Source organism: Dermacentor andersoni, chromosome 8 (assembly GCF_023375885.2).
Source record: "Dermacentor andersoni chromosome 8, qqDerAnde1_hic_scaffold, whole genome shotgun sequence".
NCBI lineage: Eukaryota > Metazoa > Arthropoda > Arachnida > Ixodida > Ixodidae > Dermacentor > Dermacentor andersoni.
The window spans coordinates 137,252,104-137,272,814 of record NC_092821.1 but is presented as its reverse complement, the minus strand read 5'-3'; the positions used below and the strand labels follow the sequence as shown (position 1 = coordinate 137,272,814).

The 20,711-nt window shown below is 45.8% G+C and overlaps 1 long non-coding RNA gene and 1 pseudogene across 1 annotated transcript; both read right to left on the bottom strand.

The window, feature by feature from the left end:
- Positions 1-13,381: 13,381 nt before the first annotated feature.
- Positions 13,382-13,562, bottom strand: LOC126526083 (U2 spliceosomal RNA; annotated as a pseudogene).
- Positions 13,563-16,840: 3,278 nt separating this feature from the next.
- LOC129383289 (uncharacterized) lies at positions 16,841-20,490 on the bottom strand. The gene is made up of 3 exons (XR_008611163.1): positions 20,335-20,490; positions 19,243-19,357; positions 16,841-17,048 (listed from the first exon to the last, which is right to left on the bottom strand). It is a non-coding gene; the product is annotated as an uncharacterized lncRNA (long non-coding RNA).
- Between the last annotated feature and the right edge of the window lie 221 nt (positions 20,491-20,711).

Genomic DNA, 20,711 nt, shown 5'->3' with positions numbered 1-20,711 from the left:
CACCGGCCGGGCCTTTTTGACGTTCGATTCACTCCAAGCGCAGCAGCGTTTTTTACCCGGTGTTATTGTGGAGAATTCACCACTGTTGCCGAAGTCGTGACTTCCTGTTCAACAGGAGAGCACCATAGCCACTAAACCTTTGCGGCAGGTCCGGGTTCAGTACAGAGGCCACAGAAATGCCACTCTAGTAGGGTTTTCTACAAAAATGTTCACGTATTAAGATTTTTGTATATGATAAACAGCTCAATATATCAAAAGGTATTCCTAGCCCTGCTTTGCTGCGTCTTTCGTAGGACCAATTTTTATTGGGTACATTGCGCATTATAGCTTAACCTATTATCCAGAACCACGCATGTGCGCTATCCTAGTACGTTCTTTATGAAAATTCATGTCAAGCACCCATGAAAGAGTGAATACACGGTTACATTATTTCTGCTAGGAAGACCAGACCCTCTACTTTTCTGCCTCCTACCCTCTCTCTCCTTTAGCCCCACCTCCTCCACCCTGCTGGCGCTGAGCCGTGCTCCCGCATGGGTTGCAGAACATAGAGCTAGCCTTTCCTCCTTTCCCCCACATGAACCACTCTCTTTTCGTGACGCCATCATCATGGTATCACTTACGGTTTCGGTTTCAGTGGAGACTCAAGTAATTAAAATGAAAATGTCTTATCGGAGCAGCTTCTGTGTCGTCTATCTGCTGAATTAAAACTACCATTAGCTACATTCATATCCACATCAAGATGCACATCCAAATCGCACGCTGCAATTTAAGCCAAGTGAAAGCACCGTTAAGCGGGTAATTTAAGTTGAATATAACTTAATTGAATACGTATAATTGTTTTCATTATCATTTTGTACAACGTATAGTCACCTTAAAAGCTTATGCACCTCACAGCTCGTAGCTTTAAGTACATGTAAAGTATAGGTTTATGTACTAGAGCATTCGCAAGCTGGGCCAAAGAGTAAAAACCTGTTCATTCGGTTAGAGACTTTGAGAAGCCGACAGAGTGATGTCACCAGGACTAAGGTGATGTTTGACACTCTGCTAGTGACGTTTGGTAAGGAGAGGTTTAAGAAGTGAGAAGGACGGCGTACTATCGCCCAAAAAAGTTCACGGACCACGGCTTAGGTGGCCGGAGCGGCTGTGTGGCCATGCTGCGGCGCTGCTATCTCGCTCCGCGTAGTGTCCCTGTATATGCTCCCGCAGGGAGCAGAGTTTCGCATAGGTCCGGGCATTATGTTCCAGCTAAGCGGTGAAGCCACATCTCGCGCGCGCAGGAGGCAAAGGACACGCGGTGTTCCATTTTCGTTGTTCTCTGCTCGTCGCAAGCTACATGCGACAATGGTTCGCAAGTGCTAAGCAAGATGGCACGTTTTAATGCAGGCTACGCTCGAACCATTGGCCTAGCCGGAGGGAAGCAGGGTTCCAGCCCCCCGAAATTTTCAGCTTGTATGCATATAATACACGCACGAACGCGCATATAGGGGGTAAGACACCCCTCGATCCCCAAAATTAAATCCTGACTACGCCCGTGGCTCGAACCGCTCGAAAGTTGGCGTGCAAACACGCAGTACCTTGCAACAAAGAGCGGTGCAATGTTTTTCAGCATGCATATGAAGTTTTCTGGCCGAGGCCACAAGGCAAGAAATGTTTTAAAGGGTATTTAAAGAACGCTTCATACGCGTAAGGTGGACAAATATGTGAGCGCATTTTGGCTGCCGAAACTAGTGGAATAATGATCGCCGCCAAGCGAACTGTCGTGAATGCAGTGGTGTCAGCGACCGTTAACAGAGCGTCCTTTATCAGTAACTGTTTTTTCACAGCAGCTACACGTTTTCGATTTATGCGTTGCAGATACGTAGATTTAAACGCGTTTCTAACTTTCATATGCGCACATTTTATGCAAAGCTTCCTTAATTTTACGATTCATTCATACCGCAGACTAAACAGCTGCTTCGTAGCAGCAAACATGCAAGTAGACAAAGGCTCAAGATGCAGGAGGTTCTAGATAATATTTATTTCGTACAAAGGAATCAATGACCAACGGCTGCAGGCAGCAGGGCAAGAGTGCTGTTTCCTGGAGCCTTGGGGGGCAGAATTCAACGTAACTGGAAAGGCAACAAGCTATTAAGAGTAACTACAGGTCATTTTTATTGCACTAAACATATCAAAATGGCAGACTTCCGAAGTAATTATTCGAACATTGCAGAATGTAATATGACCAAACGTTTTTCTTGATCTCTTCATACTACTCAGGTCAATTTAGTATAACACAGCGCTTATTAAACATAGAGGCAGAATTTTACATTCCTCACGTCGACTAAGGCCGATTGAATAAGCAAGATAATGCGGGCGGTAAATGCTGAAGCTATCACAGCTGTCTCGTAAGCGGGAGTGCGCGATGTTTTCGCTTATTATAAAAAAAAAGCAATGAACCCTAGCACATCAATCAACGTCCCATGAAAAATCAGAACAACAATAAATAAAAAAAACAGGAGGGAAAGATCAGGCTGCAGCAGGCAAATTGTATCCTCTAGTATTCACTCTGTTTCGAAAACACTTTTCGATAGCCACATAGTCACAACAATCGCACAAGCAAGACAGCGAATTGGGCGAGTGGGTGAGTTAGCATTCTTGCCGTATATGTGCCGCGCGACCCAGTCCGCGTCGCGCTGCGCATATGCGTCAAAAATCATACAAGTGAACAACTTCTCATGCCACCCGTACGCATCTCAGCGTTAACAAGGGTTTTACTTGAGATAAATATTGCTTTTGTGTGAGAAAGGCAAACTCACTTCTGTAAATAAGGCGAACGCATCTTGCATATCCTGGTCCACGCAGTAGCCATACTAGTCGCGGGCGCACGTCTGCCCGTCCGCGCGGCAGCGCGTAAAAAGCTTTGCCACGTTCCGTGAAGTTCGTGCAGTTTGGTGCGCTGTACCCCGTCATTCTGGAAAATTGTCACTATGATGTGTTTCGTATCACTACACCCAGGTCCTCGACTTGGTTGTCGTCGCCGGGAGCCATGAAGGAAGGCTCGACGTACCGTCCACTGCGAAGTTCCGTGACGAGGTACAGGGAACGTCCACCTCCACCAGATATGTTACGTAGGAAGACGCAGAGGAAAAGCTATGTACCAGTATATTTACAAGAAAATACGCTGCGCTTGGCCAAGAGGCAACAGCCCGCGCTAGCTTCTCATCGTCGTCGTCGTCTTCGCACTGCTCGCCTTTTCGTGATCGCACATATTGTGCCGTAGCAATATCGTTGAATAACGTACCTACAACCCGGAGCCGATGAATGCAACGCATGCTTGATGGACCACCGATTGCAATGCCGATGGTACTGACGGAAGCGACGAGTCGGAAAAGCGCCCGTAAAGTTGGCTTCGCAGGGGCGCCAATTTGCGCCATGTGATAGCTCTCGGCGAATAGCGGTGCAAGCGGCGCCGGAAAAGTTTTGTGCAACTCTGCTTCCTGTGGGAGCATATACAGGAACACTTGCGGAGCTTTACCCGGATCGAGACAACAGCGCCGCGGTGTGGCCCCACAGCCGATCCGTACCTCTAGGCCGTGGTCCGTTTACTTTTTTTGGCCGACAGTACTTGTAATATACGGCGTGTGTCAAACCATGGGAACAACAGTTATAGTAACAATAAAGTGAAAGATGATTTGAGCTGCTTAAGTAAATTTGCAACATGCCAGAAGAGCCCCTCCTATCGGGACGAGGCGCTTGGTAAGCCGGTAATGATGCAAGAACAAAAGACGGCTGGCGATGCCGCATTAAAGTTACCGCACTAGCAAGCCATGACGTCATGAATTTGGGTGCCGTCTTCTTAGGTGTAGGTTAATTTTTATCTGTAAAAATGATAGACACTGTATTCTAAAAAAACAGTCTAAAAACCGAAGTTAGGAACTTTCAAGAACTATTGCTGAACGAGAAGGGCCGAAATGCAGTCCAGAAGTCACAGTCGAGCGCCTGTGTATGTCCTTTTTCATGTGTGCGTGAACATGTCAGTTTTGAGGGCGCTGCTTCAATAACATGGCTCACCAACTAGCCCATAAATATCTATTAAGCAGTTCATGAAGGCACCGGTGCGCGTGACACGTAAGCAGGGCAGAACGTGAGCAACGCTCTGATAAAAATCTCTGATACCAAGAATGCTATTGACAAATAATTCCAACCAATCCACCCAAGACAAACGGAAAGACACTGGTTTTCGAACAAGAACTAACGAGTTTAAGAAATTTTTGGTCATACCGCATTCGAAATATTACAGCTTTAATTCGCCAAAGCAGTGGTGGCGTTGGATAACATACAAGAACGCTTCATTTTCGGAATTACATCCACTGAGATACTTTGGAAAGCTACCAATCCCCTCCCCACGTGTAGGGTAGCAAACTGTACTCAGTCTGGTTCACCTCCCTGCCTTTCCTTCTTCCCTTTTCTCTCTCTCTCTCTCTCTCTACAAATCGAGCGCATAAAATGTGCTTTGGTGCAGATTTTCGTCCCTCCTGCTCATTCAGGTAATTGAACGGTGAGGCACATTTATTTCACGCGGGCGCTATCGGAACAAAGGTAGAAATAACGTTGACGCCACTGAATAGCGAGATTATAGCTTTCTGTACTGTTGTGATTGTTCCGATTTGACAGTGTTTTGAGGTTAGGAATAAGCAGCTATTTTGACTTTTATAGTGCGCTGCGACTAGTCATGTAGCATAAGTTACTCATTTGGGTTCATTATACGTCCCATTAGAGCCTTTTATTTAAGCTCGCTGCAAATCTTGGTGGTAATGGATTACAGGCGAAGTCGCATTCGGTTGGTTGAACGGTGATATATCCGTCAGTTCGTTTAGAGTTGTAAAGTTGGAACACATACACAGTCGAAGTGGAGTAGCCGAGTTACACCAATCTAGCCTTTTGATTTTCAAGTTTCAAAACAATCGGTGCCATTTTTGCCTACGTACAGATGCCAGCAGACGAGTAGTTCGCTTAGAAATTGCGAAGTTAGAAATTCGTTGGGACTTCTGCAGCAGTGTGTGATATGACTGTTCTACGGCGAAGCATTCGCTGCAATTTTTAGCTGTAGTGAGGGTGCATTAACTAAGACAAAATAAAGTGCTTTATTTGGTATATCAAGATATGGAAACATTTGCAATCGGCGTTATATGTGTCTACCATGAAGAATAAATTTACGCCACTGAGCTAAACAGTAGGAAGTGTCATTATTATTGCGTATATTTTTCTGAATGGGAACAAAGTAACATTCATTTGAACAGCCACCTACCACTTTCTCAGCTAGATATTTCGTTTGCTACTTGTGGCACTAAAAACGGCTATACCTTTGGACAGTAAAAGTGTTTACTGAATAATATTTTGACTACATTGATCGCAGGAAGCTGTAAAGTCAACTACACAAGGATCATGAACGGCACCTCGAGGCCATTGCAATATCCCTGTTCCAATGTGACTTGCAGAGATGGCGTGGTTACGTGGCAGAAGTGAGTACGCATTTATCAATCGTCAAATAGACTTTATCTGAGTGTGATGACACATCTCTTTGTTAATTTGTTAATTTCACTGAATAACTGAACCAAGACTGAAACTGAAATTGAACCAAGACTGAAATTAACTTTGTTAATTTCAGTCTTTATTCTTGGTTTCTGTCTTTTTTTTTAGATAAAAGCAGACAGAGGAGCTGTTTTCGCCGTTTGCTAGCGACACCTACAAATTTTAAATTTTATAAAGAGGACAGGAAATTTTTAATCGTCCTTGTTCTTGTTCCCACGCTTTCCACAACACCTCAAAGAAATAACCAGCGAATGAAGAAAGACAAATGCTTGTAGACTCAAAAAAGAGAAAGGAAGTGTAATTGCTAAGTCTACAGTAGCAGCTGATTTGGATTAGGGTGCGCGAGACGGTTGGAGACAGCAGCTTACCGCGCAATGTTTCACCACATCCAGCGCACCTCCGTGAACACGAGCTGATGAAAATCATACAAGATGCCAAATATTCCCGCATAATCGATTAGCCCCCTTCGTCACTCTTACTAAAAGTCGCCTTCTTGAAAAAAAAGAGTGCAACTGCCACTACACAGGAATGAAAGTAACCCACTACGTCGTGAACACTAAGGTTCAATTGGCTGCACTCCATCGAACGCTCGAAGAAAAGCGGCAGGCCCAACACGAGGCCCATCAAGATCGTCTCGGCAGCTCTCACTAAGATGACATCGTCATCCCTGATCTAGGCCCCGACGTCGACTGCCTGCCGGCTGTTTCTCCAACAGCTCCTCCATTGGACATGAACCCAAGAATCACGATAACGCTCATACCCAGTTATACTAATCTGCGACATAACAGCGAACGCCAGGAAGTCAGAGCAGACCAACTCCAAACTCCCCCATATGACACACTTTATGTGGATTCTGCTCACACCGCGGATAGAACTATCATTCTGGTTTTGGCTCAAGACGACAACGTCATCCTTCATCACGAACCAAATGGGAAACCCCACTGGCGCTGACATTCTCGTCATAATTGAAGTAGTTTTTGTCCCCTCCCGCGCCACACAGATGAATACTTCTCTCGGCGATAGCCACGGGCTTTAGAATTCAACAATATGTTGGTGTGTTCCAGACAGATATTCGCGCTCTGCATGCCTCACGTACCTACGCAACTTGCTTTGCAGCTGTGTCTATGTGTGTGCGCATGCAGGCGCGCGTATGTTGTATAGATGCAAACCGACATTCCACGTGGCGCACGGCAACTGCAATGCCACCGTCGGCAAGGTTAAGTGTGGTCTGGCCTTTAGGCTCCTAGGCCTGGCTGACGACTAATAGGCCAAGCTTGTCTGGGTGGACCCGAACTGGGGTTCGTGCCAGATAAAATCATCCTCTCCTCTTTAACACTGTTCTGGCTCTGGCAGAGCCGGTTGAGCAAGATTTAGCCATGACCAGTCTGGAGTGCTCTCCAGAACGGTCGTGGTTGAGCGAAGCCTCACCAGGTGCCCACTTTGCATCGTCGCTTTTGCAGCCAAATGCAGTGTGCGTCTCTGGACTCCTATTAAACGTTCACGCGTGGACTGCCCCACTCGTCTGCACTGTGGCAGCATGACGATGGAGACGGCGATGCAAACGCGCCAGAATTTCAGTATACTTGCTAACGCGAATCAACTATAAAACCTCCTTTTACGGTGCAAACAATTTTTGTGCTACCTGCCGCTGCGTGCTGCTAATGATATAAACAGAAGCTTCATTCCGGTCCTACTCAACGCCGCCAATCCTGCCCACTTCAACAGCTACCCACGACTGGTAGCCATTTCGATCGACTTACCTACCTTAAGGAAAGTGGATGGTGCTGTAAGGTTTCGCTGCTCTTCATCTGACATCAACCGCAAAGTTCGGCTGTTATATCGACGGTCATGTTGAGATTGGTTCTGGGCATCAGGACGCATGGAAATAGTATGCAGAAGTGGTTGAAACTTGAGCATCTGGTTACATTTTGGTTTACCGCTCCCCCAAATAAGTTTCACATTGGTATGCCACTGGCTTAAACTAGCGCGGCTTCAGACACCATCGGTTCATTGTTTCTATTAATTCGCGCTTGTAATGAATGAACCGCTGACGTACGCAAATGTGCGAACTCGTCAAATTGCCTGAATTTATTATCGGCATTGTCCTAAAATATATGAGGATATAAAGACACATACGTTTCATTTAGAGCGATATGTTCACTTTTTTCAAGAAGCATTACAATATTACTTTAGGCATTTACACAAAACTGCTTAGTCAGCTTAGGTGAGCTTAGGTGACAAATGTTTGCAAACTTGTCCATCTAATTTTTCAAATAAGTTAGTGACTAGACTGTGACAGCAAATGACCAGGAGCATAAGGTGGACATCATGACTTACGGAAAACACTAGTGCAGGTATCGTGCTGCGCACTAAGCAAACAAATCCATCGTACACATTGCTCTTTTAGTCCGCGTCTTCGTAGCGCTCTTTTCTTCAAGTATGCAAAGCCAACTCGCCCACATCAAGCTTCTGCTGCAAACAAATCAGGCTTGTGCGAGCACTATAATGCATTTATTATATTCACGAATATTCACGAGTGCGCTTTGTAAACAACAAATTAACCCGTATTTATATTCTACCATAAAAATTGTGAGCTGAGCTGAGAAACTATTTTAGGGTGCGGAAAATGAGACGGGTTCCATAGGTTCGGCAGTACTCATAGAAAAGCTGTCCACAAATATAGCTGTTTCTTATTCTCTAGTGTGGAAGCACGCACTTAACTGTTTACCATTTGTTGCTATACTCGCGTGTTTTGTTGCGCATAGCAAACTGTATGACTATGAGGAAACCACTTCACGGCGGAGAGCTCCTGCTCTCGCCATGTCAACAATGAAGACTCTTGCATGTCTTATGGCAGGCAGATACCTTTGATGATCCATTATCTGGTTTGTCTGTTCACACACTGCTTATTTTGCCCTTTTATTTAACCATTTCTTTACTGTTACTATTCCACTGTGCATGTCGGAGCAGCTGCTCTACTCAGTAGAAATTTTATCGCTAGGAAATACGACATAGCAGTTTTTTTTTGATGATACTGATGCTCTGATTGCTCCATATGTTAGTGCTTGCGCTTGAAAGGAGGAGTGTACGAATATTCAAAAGATTCACATATAGAACCAAACAGTGTCTGATTCGCTTCGGTTTTTGACTCGAATAGTCACTGTTTGTAAACGGAAATATTTTTAGAATACTTTTTGGATATTTCGGAACCTCAACTGTGCGCACCCGTCGTGGTTGCTCAGTGGCTATGGTGTTGGGCTGCTGAGCACGAGGTCGCGGGATCGAATCCCGGCCACGGCGGCCGCATTTCGATGGGGGCGAAATGCGAAAGCACCCGTGTACTTAGATTTAGGTGCACGTTAAAGAACCCCAGGTAGTCGAAATTTCCGGAGTCCTCCACTACGGCGTGCCTCATAATCAGAAAGTGGTTTTGGCACGTAAAACCCCATAATTCATTCATTCATTCAACTGTGCGCAATTGTATATAAAATTAGAGCAAGATGACGGTAAATTTTCACTCACGCCAGCATAGTGTAGACATAAAGTATCAGAAGTTGCACAGTGAAGCAGGCTACGTCACTTAGGTAGCCATAATTTAAAGGCTGTACAGCTATCATTCGCAACCTATGTAGGGCCCTGTGCACATGACGACGCTACTTGCTTGCCTCTAATGCTACATTTATGCTTTTAACGCTTCATAAAGTACTATATAATGACATAAAATTGCTAAATTTACGTATAATAGGATGTTAACATTGTTTTGTAATACTTGTGATAACGGCTGTGGATTAGGGGAAATGTAGTCGAAAAGTATTGAAAATTCAATTAGATTGGCTTCTGGCACTATTTATTCGTTTCCGATTCGGTATGAAAAATCACTATCCGCACACCCCTACTAATAACCACAGTTGCTGTGCATACAACTAATATGCATCCATTCTTATCCTTCTACAGCTGCACGCCTCCTCCGTTGAACGAGGATCCGCTATGTGTATTAATGAGTCATGATGGGGTATACCCGACATGCTGCCCCAATTATGTGTGCGAGTAGAACTGAAATCGGCTCGTCATTTATTCCGCACCAAACCACTCGTCATGTGACATCCGTATACAACAAGCATTTCCACGCGCTCTCAAAAAGATACGAAGGTATGAGTTTATCTTCCACCTGAGAATAATAAATTTTACAGTCAAGAGCTTGTTATAGTTCATTGAGTAAATAAATGTTGTATAAACAGCTTATGTGGAGTTTCTTGCATTTACGAAATTATCACAAGTTAAAGGACTGCTAAACTTGCAATAAGCAGTAAAAACGATCACTGCCATAATTTAACAGCATTCATTTGATGTTTTTGCCTCTTTAGTGTTCGTTTATAATGTTCAAATATTGCTTTTCTTCCTTTTGTACATATTATCCTCTATAATTTATATTCTCATTTCTTTTTTCTATGCGCAGTAGCGTGTCAGAGATCACGCTGTCCGATGATCTCTGAGACTTTGCCATCGCATTACGGTTCATTACATTCGCATATAACTCTTCACCACATGAGACGGCCGGCTATTTTCCTTTTTAACTTTTGTTTGGCCGCGAACCTCTCCTCCTCATTGACACATTGCTCCTTCTGATGTGACCTCCAGTAAAGTGTTCATACGTGAACCTTCGTCTGTGCTGACATCACGTGAACGATCACCCGCAACCACATGTCCGTGTTCCACGTTACTCAGAAGGGCAGTTACGACAATTACTACAAGAAATGGCGCAAATTCCTGGTCTTTCTCTGGGCACTTTTTGCTTTGTCGGAGTGTCTGAGAAGCTCCTCTCGCACTATCGCGGCGCTAACCACGTCTTGCTTCCAGTTACCGACGTGACATATGAGGTGTCTTCCGGGGCCCAGACAGCACACTCTGTTGGACTGGCGGATCAAATTTTTCATGTTTCTCCTCTCAAGGAGTACGACGCCGCTACTAACTTTTTGGCATAGAAGGCACAGGGACGGTGCTTTTGCGATCGGCAGTTGTGAAAGGGCTGCTTTGTGCATCGACGAAGACGACAACGATTTTTTTCGCGGCCGCACTTTCTTTGTGCTTACCTTGGCCTTGGCAGCAGGGCTGTGTCATTTTTGCGTGCGAGAGCATTACATGGCTCACTGCATGGCAATGCCGTCATCAGAAAGCCGTGGCAGGAAAGACGCGGCAAGAAAACGGCACAAGAACGACGTCTTCTTCATCTAAGAAAAAAAAGGTGGCCACGGTCAGGATTCGGTTCTCAGCCCCACCGCCACTGCCACCACTCGGTAGCCGAGACCACTAACCACCCCGCCACCGCTGCATTGCGGCACCGTTGCAACAGGCGGCAGTAATGAAATATTCATCTCCGAGGCTGCGCACGTGGTTGGGTTCTGCCTGGTGGGCGATTCTATAGATGGCGCTTGATTGGAGTGGTGCCACTGTCACCGCTACGTAGTCTTCATCGTCCGAATTTGAATCGCTCACGCCTACATCGTCAGGCGAGACACTAAAGCATGGTCGGAGGAGCCAGTTCACTTCCGCCGAAGTACGAGACCGTGGCAACGTAGCGATCCTCGTAACGTTCCTCACCCAAGTCCTCGACAACGTGAAAGGCATAGCGAGTGGCTGCGGAACGAGCACGGCCAACTGCAGGCAACACCGCGGTGTAGCGAGCAAGGCGGCAGCGTAAGCAGCGAGAAGCGGAGCAGCGGCGAAAGCAGCAGAGGGAACAGCTCAACATTACACAGGAACACATAACGCAGCAGCAATAAACTGGGCAACATATTGCCCCTATACTAAAATCGGCGACGTAACTTAGCGACATAACTCAGCGGCACACTCAGCGACAAGTAATGCTTTCGGACTTACAAATCTTAAGAAATGCTTAGGTGACCCCATAGTATTCTATAATGTGTTCTAGTTAATGCCACGTATCCCCGGTAACGTAGGTCAACCTGTTTAAAAAAAAAAGGCTACGAGATACAATGATAGAAGCAATGATAGTTTGTTACCAGTGGCCTTACCCACGCTGATGAATTTTTCTGTTATCGTTGAATAGATAATATGTCAGAATTAGTTGTCTAAAATCATGTTATTTCTACAATTGCGTAATCTCGAATGTCAAATTCAGCACCTCATTGTACACCGAATGAGAAGACCGCTACAATGACGCGGACTAAAAGAACAAGTACGACGTACAGGCTGGATAGCTGGATAGGACGGGTAGCCTGTACGTCGTATTTGTTCTTCTTTCAGTCCGCGTCTTTGTAGCGCTGTTTTCTTTTCATCAAGTATGTTAAACCAACTCGCCCACATCAAGCTTCTGCTACATCAAATGGTCAGGTGGTGCTAGTGAATAGCAAAACTTTCGTGATGGCTTCGACAAAGCGGAAGCTATTTGTCTACAGTGCAACGGAACGCGCTGCCACTCACAAATCCTCTTGATGTAGCTGCGCGGCCGATAGAGCATTGTCACGTCAAGAAATTAGATCGTGACTCCTATATATTTTCGCTGCACGCAAGCATACACGAACAGTACATTGCTATGTGAACGCCCAATCCACGAAAAGAGCACTTCCTCAACCCTTCGGAGAAGGGCTTTAAAAGCTTAGACGGCACGTGGCGTAGCAACTTCATTCTCTCGAATTTCAGAGTGACAAAGACTTACTAAATCTCCACCCGGATAAAAGGTCAGCGAAGCGGCAGCCTTAAAGCTTCTAAAAGGCAAATGCTACGTACGTGCTCATCGTGTGCGTGAAAGTCACAGCAAAAGGGCCCAAAGAAGCTGCTGGACTAAAGAAACATGAACATGAACATGAACATGAAGACAGACGTTCATGTTTCCCAGGGATATCGTGTCAGCATGGCTGGTGCAGTCGCGCTGTTGCGGCTGAAAGAGCAAGAGATCGATTCCTGCCAACATCCACGCCACTCACGCCACTGATTCTTCTCACGTATAGCGAGGACTGAGTACCAGCTCGCCCGTTGGCTCGTCCCGGCGATGCTGGAAAGGGCAACGATGTAGAGTCAAAAGGGTAGTTTAACAGTAACGGGAATGGCGCATAGGGCACCGCAATCCCAGGAAAGTAGGCGATTGTGATCCAAGGGCTTCTGGAAGGTGTACGTCACGTACGGTTCCCACTGGGTTAATCCCTTCGTATTCCATAGGAATGTATTGAGTGGTCTCTAGATTTTCGCTGACACATGCACAAGCCTCACCTTGTTGGGAATATTTACTCCGCCATGTTTTGTCCTTTTGTCTACTAAAGTATGCTGTTGTGGCATTTACATCAGCACTCAAGAAGGAACCAATAAATCAGCGCTGTGACAAGGTTACCGCGGGTCGCTGACTGGTAGCGGGACCGATTATGAGTTTGTTGACATTGTTTGCGGAGATACAGATATTACACCCTGCTCAATCTTGTGACGATTTGCGTCTGGCTTTGGATTTAAAATGCCCCTCACCACGTTCCATCGAAAACACTTTTCGTACACTATAAGCTCTAAGGTGCCGTCTAGGGAACGTTTTACCAGAATATTCTTTTTTATAAGTTCGCTATTGGAGAAGATAGCAGATATTGAAGTGTCGTGTTTCCTAGCTTCCTGGAGGCGAGCTTCTCTGCAACGGCGATACTTGCTCTTTTTTTTGCTCGATTAGCGTTTATTAAAAATATTTCTTCCCTACATTTTCCCATGCCAAGATCGAGGAATCATGGTACTCTTACGCCGCGTTCGTTGCTTTCTTTTTGCAGCGAAGCTGTATATGACTGTGGTTTCGCGCATTTTTGTTCTGCGCTTGTAATAACCGTAGGCAAATCCGAAGGTGGTACAATACCGGGCCGATCTGCGGTGGAGGTGAAACAGGCTTGAAGAACTCCGCCAACATGCAAAAATAAGTTTAATATTCTGGATCCAGATACAACCCGTAACATGTATTAAGATGATAAGAACTGATACCTCACTCTGACCCGCTTCGGCCTTGTCTACGTTCGCACCGCCCTCTCGTTGTCGGCGTTCCAAGCGCTTGCATATCTACTTTCCTTCTCTTCCGCTCTCCCTTGGTGGTGCTTCCGTCGAAACGTCACTCCTGTCTAGTTTCCTCCGGAGTCTCGGGGCGGCCGTCCCGTGGTCAACGCGAATGTATATAAATATAAGGGCAAATGGGGTCGTAAATTCGTTCAAAATTCTTTGTCACCTCTGTGTCGTGTGTTAAACAGCTTCACTGGTCATCGACCTTTACAGGGTAGAATGGATTTTAATTTTTTCTCTTCCTCTTTTTGATGAGCGACGGAATTGCTGTGGAGGCATTGCGTGTTGCGCGCTCACCGAATTACCGAGGTCACGTGTCATAACCCCTAACATAGCAGTCTGTTCGTTTTACGCAGAGGCGTTTCGTGTGACTTTGACTCTCTGACTAGAAGTGGGGCTCTCTCGAGAGGAAGGGCGCACGGGCTACCGTTTGAATTTCAGCCTGTTTTCGCACCGTGCCGCCGCTTCATATTTTGGGAATGAAATTTCCCGCACGTGATCTGATCGCTGCGTTTGTCCCTTTACAAAGGCCAGGCGAAATGAGAGTCGCTTTACGGTAACACCCTATGAATGAAGGCCCCTTCGTGTTAAGTCCCCTTGTGATAAGTGAAGACAAACATAAATATGGCAACCGGCATGTGGCATCTACAGCGGGACGACATTTCTTGCTCGTCATTATTTATTCCAAACCATCGTCTGCGTCAATTCTTCCAACGGCTGCGTAGCCTGCCTATGTTTTCTTCCTTTCTCCAGCATGAAAACTTGCACTACTGTGGCAACGCTAAGGCGTGACCTTGTTCCTATCGCCTTGAAGCGCCACGTCCAAAGTTGTGGACGCAATTCGTTATTGATGCGAAAGCATCAAATGGCCCATTGAGCGAAAAAGCCGGAGTCTGTTACCTGTAGTAGCGAAACAGAGCCGAAAACCCCATTCGCTGCGATCCCACGTCACGAGCGCGCCTCGACGGAGCAGAGCGGGCGAATGGGAACAGGTGTTTGTGTTTTGGCACGCTAGATGTTGCGTGAGGGGAAAGGGCTACGCCGCGGTGCCACGTCACCCTGACTCTCGGAAGGCCGCGTTATTTGGGCGTTCCTTGTCCGCGTCGGTAAGGCCAAATGAAAACGTGCCTTCCGTCTTAACGGGCTCGCTTGCCCGCGAAGAGCTTCTATAACTCGAATGAACGTAGGAACAGAAACAAAGGAAGGAACAGGAACATAGAAACATTAAATTTCCTGTCTTCGTAATTATTGCAATCAATAATAACATTGTGCATATTCTGCAAGCCTCTGATCTAATTAATTGTGCAAAGGTGGAGCATTGCTGATTGACAAATAAATGGGTAAATAATTAGTCTGTTTTTGTAATGGGAGTTATCAGAAAATGTAGAATACATCAGCAAATTTCCTTGTGCTCCCTGCTGTAGAGTGTTGGTTGCCTTGTAACTTTGTAGAAATGTCCACCACCCATCATAATTCCCGCATTAAGCGGATGTTTACGCGCGCGCACACACACACACACGCGCACACACACACACACACACACACACACACACACACACACACACACACACACACACACACACACACACACACACACACACACACACACACACACACACACACGCACGCACACACGCACACACGCACACACGCACACACGCACACGCACGCACGCACGCACACACACACACACACACACGCACGCATGCACGCACGCACACACGCACACATGCACACACGCACACACACACACACACACAGACACGCGCACGCACGCACGCTCACACGCATGCACGGGCATGCCCATGTTTATTTTTGTCAAGATAATTCACATGCTTCACTTGGAAATGGTTATTTTAACTAATGCCCGGGAACATATAGCTTTATGCCCGGGAACCGATCTTTATGACGACACAATTTATATGAGCTTCGTCTTGTTATGAAGCATAAATTCTAGTGCTAAATGTGTCGCAAAGGAAGCCATGTCGACCTCAATGATTGATCAGTAAATAATGTACAACAATAAATTCGGGTAGAAACTCCTCACGGGGCAAATTAAAATATGACAACGACGACGGGCTTCGTCAGTTTGGCACGAGTGCGCCAAGCGTCGCAAGAAAAAAAAGTAACAATCACAAGTAAAAATTAAATTATATTATGGGGTTTTACGTCGCAAAGCCACAATCTGATTATAAAGCATGCCGTAGTGGGGCGACTGCGGGATAATTTTGACCAGCTGGGGTTTTTGACGAGTACCTAAATCTAAGACGTTTTCGCATTTCGCCCCAGCGCATTTTGGCTGGGGCAAACACAAGTACCAATCGGTGATGCACACTAGGTGCAAACGGAGTAGAAGTACAAAGACAGGAAAGAAGAGGGTACAGAGCCCATCCCCCTTCGTGGGTACGTACCATAAGTTGAAGGCGACAACAACTGTGAGAGCGGCAGGGGAAGTGTCAAAAAGAAGAAGACGTGTTGGCTCTTGATATAAGAGAAGGCGGTTAGGGCGCAGAGGTGGGAGCTTGACGGGCGTTTGAGCCCGTGCTCACGAGGCCTCTACCTAGTCGGCTCTGAATTTCGCTAAGACCTGGCGTCTTCTTCGTAGCAGTCTGTGGTCGGCCCGGTCCTGACGGCTCTCCCAAAGCCGGGCGACGAGGCGTGGAAGAGCAGGTCGCTGAGTGCCTCGACCGGTATGCTAAGGGCATGCACTCGATCGCTGCACGTCTTCTGCGAAGCCTGTGACGTCCCGTTGTGAGTACTTCCCGACTGCAAAGTGGCAGTCGAGCGCATCGTCATGTCGGTCGTCTGTGACCGGCTACTCTCTTCTGACTCTCTTCCGTTCGTGCCATCCAGAACTGGATCGCTCAAAGGCCATCTTTACAGCTAACTGGTGAAGTGTTTATTTCCTTGTGATTTCCTTTGCTTTGTTATCATTTGATGACTTAGTGAGCTCCCTGCTGACTCCATAGCTTGTTACTGTATGTCATGCCGTAACCGTTCTTCTCTATTTCATATGTAAGTTTAGCGTAACACAACTCCTTGTTTGCGTAGTGTATTAAAACGTAAGTGTTGGCTTTTTTATTCATAAAGTCATGTTTCGTGTTTTTGCCAGTGGTCTTGTCTTGTATTAAAAGCGGCGTAGCGCAGTACCTCAGATGCGTGCGTTTGAATGATCTCTAAAAATAACACGTGACAGTATTACACCGAAGTCTAGTACATCAGAATATTTATTTCTTGCTTCACTTCGTCGGAGGGAGGGAGGTGGAGGGGGCAATAATTTTGCCATGCTGTTGGCGTCTGGAAGGTCTAAATAGCACCACCACCGCCTTCACATTTATGTGCACACCGTCATCGGGCAGCAGCTAGGATAAGGAGCAGTGGTGTTCTCCCTTATAGTGCAGTTTTTCTCGCCACTTGGAATTGGGGCAGGCTCGCTGCAACTAGAATGAAAGCATATGAAGAAGTGCATTGTAGCTGCTGGCAACATGTGTCTCGCAAAATTATGCTTGAGTTAATATATGTGAAGTGATACGCGTAGAGGAATAAGAACCTTGCACTCTACAGTATTGTGTGATAGATTTGAAAACGACAGCCTGCTAAAGTTAGACCACCCTTCTTGCGAGACGGGACCACTGTCACTCAAAAACAAAACCCGTGTGGTGTTGCGTAATTCCTGCCCCGATTTTTCAATACGTAGCGTTCTTTGGCTAGGTGTCCGGGATCATTTTCTGCTCGGTCGCATTCGTCCTTCCCTTTCGGGTCCTAAAAAACCCGCACCGCCATCTAGGCTGGAAGTGCTGAATTTCACAAACTTTCTTATGCCTACCGCCACCTACTTGTGGGTGGAGGGACCTCCAACGGGACATTCTGCCAGCCAGCAAGGGAGTGAAGGTTAATACATATATTTCCCTAACCTTTGTGCTTCTGGTTTCAAACGTCTTCGTGACTTTGTAAACTCATCACTTCTCATCATAACTGTAAACTCATTTTTTTTTATCATTTCCCCACTCCTGTGGATTTCATTCTGCCATAGGCATTAGCACAGGTATACTGAGCATACTAAACATAAATATTGCGTGATGGTTGCTGAAACCACCTATCCATTATAGGTACCAGATACATTTTTCTTAGATATGGCCCTCCTTCTTTGAAAATCAAGACAGTTGTGTCGCATGGGGTGCGCTGGCATCACAACATTTCGTTAAGGCTGCTATGTTACCTAGAACACGCACTGTTTTTGGCAGAATGGAACACCCTAAACGTCAGGCGCACTGCACTATACGAGAGCCTTGACGGTAGCTCCGACCTCCAACCGGACATCTTTTAAGTGAGGCATCACTTCGGTACTCTCCGTAGTACAAGGACTGCACTAATTGGTATGACGGACAGTGCTGCTTGCGATGTCTGGGGCTTCGAAGAGAACGTCGAGCCACTGTGCTCGATTTCAATCACAAAGGTAAGCACTGTTCAACGCATTGCAATGACTGGACGACCGGCCGCGGTCCGTGTAGGCGTGACTCGAACACTGTCAGGGGGAGGCCTATAAGAGTCAAGTGGCACTGGAACACACCTTTATTTTGAAAGGTGACTTTATAGATCCTAAGGGCCTCCCTTCAACATCACAGTGCTGGTCTATGCTTCAGTCTGGTGGCGTAGCCCGAGGTTAGCTATATATCTAAAACGTTTCCTTTCTTTTTCTGGTGTTAATGTCTCTTTTGTCCGTGCTTTGTCGATATGATGGGATAACCCAGTCGATATGATGGGATAGCGTGCTTTGTAGCTACGCACCTAAATTCTAATTCATTTGACCAACATGTGGTCAACCACGTAACGCACATGGTAAATCCTTACAGAGGAAACGGGCGCCCAACTTCCTTTATTGGCATGAGCTGTGGTGGGTATACAAATACATCTGCGTGCCCGTGGGTGCATCACCTACAGGGGAATCATTCCTGTCTCGGTACAGCAAATCACGCTCGCTATATACAGCGTTCCAATAGCTTTCGCACTGGCATATTTCGCCACCACGTTCGCCGCCAACCGCACCTTCACTGACTTACGGAGATTAGGTAAGCAGCTAGGACTTTCGTTCTCGTTCTTTCACGCTTGCTATGTATTCTTAGTTAAATATGGATGCATAAGCCTTTTTCACTCGTACAGCCATTTCTTCGCAGAAGAGTCACTGCAGCAGCGTTTACGGGCTGGCTCAATGGAGTTTCAATATGCAAGATAGCTGTTGCAATGAGTATTTGCACTTTGCTTCCGGAACGACATTCATTTCATGAAATGTCCAAAGGGCGTTAACACTGCTGTTCCTTACCTAATTCGCATCACATTAGGCAAATAGCGACAAAAGTTGGACTTCTCAGAAATATTTCAACTGGAACGCCTGAAACACTTCATAGCTGAATGAGGAAATGCAGTTCTTGACAAACCATTAGTAAGGTAACAATATATGGGGTAGTACATGACAACCAACATGCAAAGTTTGTACACATATTAGCAGCTTCAAAATGCGAGCAGCTGTGCAGCTTGAGCAGCTTAACTTGTACAACATTGCTACTTAGCCTAAACGGTTACGAAATCCTGGCACGGATTTCTATACTGATAACTTGAAACGAATAGAGCACTCACTTCAGATACCAAACTGTCTTGCTCGGCCCCACGCACAAGGGGCTGCTCATGCAGTTATTGGTGGGTAGCCCATATTTTCCATTTGGGATGCTCATATTTCTGAACAGACAGGAATCTGAAAATGCGTACAAGTGGGTTACCGCACTCTGTCGGTTTAGAACAGTCACAAATTGTACCTAACATCCTAATTTAGAAGCCACCGGTCTTTCACTTGTTCTGAAAGGTGGTATGGTTTAGAGTGCCGTGTCGCATGCATTGGCACTTGAACAAGAGAGACATATTTGGAGACACTGTAGTAGATAACAGAACATTGTTGATCTCGGTATTCTGAAATAATGTCCCATGATTCCCAGAACGTCCTAGATTTTGACGGTGTTTGCTTGGTACTCGTAACGGTTTCACTGTCTGAACTTCACAAGTTTCGAGAGATTCTACTGGGCCACAACGGTCCAAATAGAGAATATTCCTTGAAGTTCGTGACGTGACATTGGCGTAGCGGCGCTGAGATTTTGGCGCGAAATTTAAGGAACGAAAGTTGGCCCTTCAGTCTTTCTAGTAATAATAAAGCAGACGACCACCAAGTTAAAGAAACACGATTTTTTCGAAGAAAAGTGCTGACACCCCTTGGTATTCCTGCGCGAGGTAAAACGCTCTTAATATTGTTCGAGAGCAGGCGTACAATGGTATCGCGAACAGACTACCGTTTCGATTGTCCTGGAAAACTGAGTAGCCATGCGGTGATGTTCTTGCGCTAACACCACGAAACCCATTAATGATCATCTAGGGAAACGCTGTGGTTGCAGCATACAGAAATCAAACTCCCAATGGAACATATAAAAATACAACCTGCCTCGAGCATGAAAACATCAAATTTCATACTACAATATTGAAAGTATCAGACACGACGAGGGATTGCTGGTTGCTCTCAACTTAGTTTCCGTCACTTCTCTAACGACAAGGTAAGGCTTTGCACTTAACTACGGCAATCATTCAAGTAAGTACAACATGTTAACATGTTGTAGTTACAGAGGGTCTGCAAAGCAAGAGAATACACGAATTCTAGGTACCCCCGTTTGTACTTTGAATACGTACTATTTTCCATGGTCACAATCTCAAAAATCATTTCACCCTGCGAAACGCCTCCAAAAAACATTTTCGTTGAAAAAATAACAAAAACACAGAGCATACATCCTAGGACGTGCATAATTGGTACAGCTTGTATTTCTGGGTTTTACTATAGAGTGAGATGGCAGCTTTACAGGACTCAGTTTATTTGAAACGCCAATATTTATACGCTCTGCGAAAGCTAAACTGCGAAGAATTTAACCTTTTATTTTATTTAATGTGTCTGCTTTCTGACATACCACGTGTCTTGAGATATCGTTAAATGAACAAACACACCACAGAATGTCATGACGGCGGGGCTCCTGATAGGCCTTTCGTATTTCAGGTGAACTTCACTTACCGGT